Source organism: Molossus molossus, unplaced genomic scaffold (assembly GCF_014108415.1).
Source record: "Molossus molossus isolate mMolMol1 unplaced genomic scaffold, mMolMol1.p scaffold_m16_p_17, whole genome shotgun sequence".
NCBI classification, from domain to species: Eukaryota; Metazoa; Chordata; class Mammalia; order Chiroptera; family Molossidae; genus Molossus; species Molossus molossus.
Window position 1 is genome coordinate 60,808,802 of NW_023425352.1, and position 5,682 is coordinate 60,814,483.

The 5,682-nt window shown below is 49.3% G+C and overlaps 1 pseudogene; it reads right to left on the reverse strand.

Annotated features, from left to right (window-relative positions):
- Window positions 1-1,105: 1,105 nt before the first annotated feature.
- LOC118632660 lies at window positions 1,106-2,266 on the reverse strand (annotated as a pseudogene).
- Window positions 2,267-5,682: the final 3,416 nt, after the last annotated feature.

Sequence of the window (5,682 nt, forward strand, 5' to 3'; positions counted from 1 at the left end):
AAATCACAACTGGCCCAGCCGGTGTGGCTCAGTGGTTGAGCATTGACCCATGCACTAAGAGGTGGCTGGTTTGATTCCCGGTCAGGGCACATGCCCAGGTTGTGGGCTAAATCCCCAGTGTGTGTGTGTGTGTGTGTGGGGGGGGGGGTCATGCAGGAGGTGGCCGATCTATGTTCTCTCTCTTATGTCTCTCCTTCTCTCTTCCTCTTTCTCTAAAATCAATAAAGAAAAATTATTTTAAAAACTACAACTGATGACAGAGAATCATGCTCAGGACCACTGCTGAGTCAGAACCAGAAACTTTTACAGGTGAGACTGGATGGTTTGGGCAGAAGAAACACACAAGAGCCCATGTGTACTGAGCCCTCAGTGTGATGACCTTGGGGCCTGTGCCATCGGGGAGAGCCAGGGACATGTTTCCCCGGAGGTGTGTGTGCAAGGTTTTCTCCAGTTGTGGCCACAACACCAACCAGAAATCAGGGGCTTTACCTCTGCTCTGCCACCCTGTTCTTCCCGCTACTTCTAGAGCCCCGCTTACAGGGAAGACGATTTGTACTTTGCTCACTGAATACACGGCAACAAGACTCCTGCTCTGACTTGGGCCACTAAGGCATGCAGTGCCTATTTGTTTCTGGAAAAGCCTTGTAAAGATCCTTATGCACTAGTTAAGTACCTGAAAGTTCACTATGGGAATTGTTTTTAGGGGTGAATAACCCTTTGGTAAAAAAAAATCTACTTTAGGGGCAACTGTAAGTTCAGTGTAATTTCTAGGGAGCGAAAGCTCATAAAGGACAGGAGCCAAGTTTGTTTTAAAAGCAATCACTCAAAACTCAGTCTAGCTGTTTAGCTGGTCCCCTAAGGAGCTTGAGGTACAACTAAGATATCAGCTATAAAAGTGGTGATTCCATATACTTGTTAGGTTATTTTATATCCCTCACTCTTCTCATGGCTGTGGTAAGGAGAATGGATGAGACCAGGGTTAAATACAACCCCACTCAAATCCAAGCCACACGCTACCTGGGGATGCAGGACAGGGAGCTCTGCACACCCTCATTGGGATGGGCCCTGCTGGCAGAGCCCGGCATGCAGGGTGACGATCTGCTCTTCAGGGTTCTGCCCATTCTACTCTAGACAGGTGCACAGAGGGGTCTCCAAGCTCTGTCATGTCGACATCTTCAGTGTTGAGGACATGCCAGCCTTTTCTGTTCTCCATGAAATACCAGAGCCACACTGAATGTAAGAACCTCATGGTGCCTTCAGAACTGAACTGTTTCCTAGGGTTTTAGGCCCTGCTAGCAGCCCATCAGGGTAAGCATGGGGTAAAGACATTCGCTTCCAAATGGGCAGGCCCCTTGCCTTGCTCAAAGTACCTCCAAGTTTGTTTGTTTTTTCCATTCCCTGTTTGAAAGCTGCAATCACCTCGTTCTTTTTATTCTGATCTTCTACCTAATACACACTTGGAATTATGAACTATGATGTCATATGGCATTCTGGACAAGACTTAATGATTGGGTTCTCCAACTGCTTGGCACACGCCCACTGTCGGATGCAGACGGAGCAGCTGAGAGAATCCCCAGTCTCTCCGAAGCAGACGCCCTCTCGGGGGTCACCGCACGCAGGCACCACGCTGTCCTGACCTGCCCGGAGGCAGGGCTCCTTTTCCATCTCCTGTCTGAATGTCGACCTGCAGATCTTCTCATGCACTTTCCCTTGCTCTGGGCCACAGGGGTAACCTCGAGATGTCACACATCTCCCCATGAGGTAGACCCAAGCATTCCAAATCGGCATTCCCCGGTGGCCGCAAGGGCCTGGCTGCGGCTCCTTGCTGTAGGGGCTGCTGGTTTCTCGTCATGCAGCCCCTCCTAGTGCCTCGAGGCAGGAAGAGACTTCACCTGCCGCTGGATCATTCACCACACTGGAGCAAGCCTTTTCTTCGGCCACGCCGGAGAGATTTCAGTCTCTAAGTACCAATGTTCTCTCACGTTTTCCGGGCTCATGTAAGTTAGTTTTCACAGTAGGTGCAGTAAGGTCAGAAGGAAGGTGAGGATAGTGGGAGCCATGGATGGCACCCCGTGGGGCGCAGAGCCCACAGCCCCACCAGCGGCAGCAGAGGGCTTCATGTGATACACCTGCAGCGAGTTCCACGGGCGCAGTAGCTCCTCTGACACTTGCAGAGGGTGGACGGCTTGCTGTTTGCCAGGTCATGTGAGAACAGGCACTGGTTTCCCTCCTGAAACCCCCCATGCATAACATGTCTGCACATGACCTCTTGGTGCTCATGGTGGTTGCCTCTCGCTTTTTGAAGAGTAAGAGACGTGTGTGGGATGTGCGTGTCAGGGTCCATCTTGTCGCACAGGAAGAGGGGGCAGCCCTTTCCCTTGCCTTCACTCACAGGCCCAAGTGTGTGGGGACAGAAATTTAATTATCACCTCTTAGGATGCTCCTCTCGTCTTAAAAGGACTGTCCTCATGCTGGTTGTTAGAAGGGAAGAGACCCACATGACAATTATTTTTGTAGCTGTTTGACATCCTTGAACTTGGATCATGAGACTTCCACAGAATTCAACGTGGAGAGAAATGTTGGCTGAAGAGGCCCCCAATCCCTCTACTTGGTGATTATAAGAAGTGTGGGTGTCCCGCCTGTGCTGAGTCACAGTGGAGCCAGGCCGGCTTTGGCAAAGGCCACTGCATGGACTGCCCTCCCACAGTTTCAAGGTCAGACTGGACAGAGAGAAGAGGTGTCACACAGAACAAACCTCCACTCTGCCCCGGCTCCTCCGCCCCGCAGGCAGGGAGCTCCAGCGAGGCTGAGAGAGGGGGGACTTGGAAGGTCTAAACTGTGTGGTCTGGGCCCTGGGAGGGGGCGAGGGCGCGTGACTGACAGGACAGAAGAAACAGAACATTTGTCAAGACGAACTGAAGCCGCGTTCTTACCTCTGGTGGAAACTCACGCGAGGGGCTGGCTTTGCCCTGCGCCCTGTGCCAGGTGATCCCCATTTCTGCTTCATTTCATCCTGACAAGATTGCGGGAAGCAGGATTTATTTTTAAATTTGAAAAGAACAACTTGGTCCAAAATCACACAATCAGTACCTAGAGGTGATATGTTTCCATTTCCTTTTGCTGTATAATAAACCATCCCAAAACTTAGTGGTATAAAATGACAACCATTTATTATGCTCACAGATTCTGTGGGCCAGCACTTTGGACAGGGCACAGGGGACCTCTCCTCTGCTCCCCCAAGGACACCGAGGACTGTAGGTGCTCCTGTTCCGAGGGGATCTCTGGAAGGCTGAGCTCTGCTGGGACGTTGTCTGCACGTGGTCTGGGCTCATCCTGACATGTTTTCTGGAGGGAGTTCCTAAGAGGGGCCATGGGAGACCAAGTGTAATTCCTAAGGACCATGGCAGGAGGTGCAAGGCTTCTCCTGACCGAGCAAGCCCCCCAGCACCACCTGCTCCCTACTCTATTGGCTGGAGCCCTTACAAAAATCAGTCCCATTTCTCATAGACCCCACCTCTCCATGGAATGGGTGTTGAAGAGTTTATGGCTGTTTTAAAATGGCCACACAGGCTTTGAATCCAGGTCTCCTGACTCTGCATCCATTGCCCTTCTCATTAGACATGTTGCCTGAGGGTAAGGGGAAGTGTGTCCTGAGGGAGGCTTCAGTAAGGACGCGGAGAGTGGAATATGGATGAATCACCACGGCCCTGGGCCCTGGGAAGAAAATGTAAGCAGCAGCACAGGTTGGGAGGCAGGTTCTGGGGTGGGAGCCAGGTGGCCCCACCCGGGCGGCTCTGGATGACCTGTTGCAACTCTCCTGCCCCAGGGCTTCCTCTGGGGGAGGGATAATCCCAGCATCTCCTGGCCCAGCTGTAGGAGCCAAGGCCTAGGGCATGTGAAGGCCTCAAGGACTTTCCACTGTGCTCTTCCGAGAGGAGGAAGGTCTCTGTGCCCACGAGGAGGCCCTGCTGCTCAGCTCTCAGACTCACTCAGTGGCAGGCCAGCCCTCCAAACCCAGCCAGCGTCTCAGCAGCCTCATCAGATCCCCTCAGATCACACGGTCTTTTCTTTTCTTAATCATTTATATATATTTATTGTGTTGTACATTGTTCATTTGCCAATTCATCACATCTTGAAAAGGTTAATAAACATGGAATTAGAATATCCTTTTAGAATCTTGGCCCCGCTGGGTACTTCATGAGTAACAGTGGACATGTCACATAGCCGCTAATGACCTCAGTTTTCTGCCAGACAGTGAGTATGTCTGTTTCTCAGGAACATCATGGGGATTGAATGAGCTGATATGAGAAAGTGTTTTCTAACCTGATAAGCATAATAACTGTTAGATGCTTTTATTATTATCATTTCCTCTAGCACTTAGCAAGCAGAGTGCTTCACTCATAGCAAGTGCTTAATAAATATGTGCACTTTAGTCTTGATTTACTCCAGACCCCGAATGAAGTTCATGTCAGAGGAGATCGGAACTTTCATCTGTCCTGCTTGGGGACAGGTGTCACAGAAACCCTTCCATGTGAATTGACCATGCTGTATTTTTCTTACCTGCTAAGCTGGAAGGGGGACCATAGGCTTTTGTAACTGACATAATCACAGCATTGATTAAGAAAAAAATAAATCTGTCAATTTAATTAAATAGTTAAGGATATGCACCCCAACATTAGGCTAAGCACTTCAGGGAAAAGTCAGTGTAGGGAAAGTGAGCTAGGCCTGTGGTCTGGGAGCTCTTTCCTAGAAGATTTTAGAAGCTGAATAAAATTTGCAACAGGCCTCTTTTTTTAAAAAAATTATTTTTTCTTTATTGATTTTTAGAGAGAGAGGGAGAGGGAGAGAGAGATAGAAACAATGATGAGAGAGAACACTGATTGGCCACCTCCTGCATGTTCCCCACTGGGGATCAGGCTCACAACCTGGGCATGTGCCCTGACCGAAAATCGAACTGGAGACCTCTTGGTGCACGGGTTGATGCTCAACCACTGAGCCACACCTGCCGGGCTGCAACAACTCTCCTTACCTATCAGAGGCTCAGTCTCATTAATCTAGGAAATGCTTGGAAGTTCCCCTCATGTCAGGCCTCTACGGAAAGAGAGACCTGAACAGACTCACAAGAGACAAATGTTGGTGCAGGGCACATTTCTGAAAATTTCAATCTGCTCTATTTTTATTGTAGTCAGTAGATCTGTGTTTTAGGAAGGAGGCATTTATTAGGCTCCCACTGTGCTCATCCCATTTTAGAAGCTATGGGGACCACAGATCAGAAGAAGCTGTCCCTGCATTTAGGACAATTTCTTGGTGTGAGCACTGAGAAAACCTTTCAGAGCACTGAATACATGTGAGGACCCCGCAGTGAGTCCAGAGAGAAGTGTTAGGGTGGGCTGGGCTATTGAAGGGGATACAGCATCAGCAGCCAGCATTTGAGTTGTATTTAGTTCAATTTCCTTCTAACTACCGATGCAATATTGGGCAAGTTGCTTAACCAATTTGAATCTCAGTTTCTTACCTATTAAACAGTCTCATGCAGAAGGAGAGACTCCAATGAGATCTGCAGAGTGAAGCATCGACCTCAATCCAGTAAGCACTGATTAGGCTCATTTGAAAGGAAGATCAAGGAAAATTGCCTTGGACGGCTTTTTATTATTTTTGCCTAAAAATATACCCACAAACTTA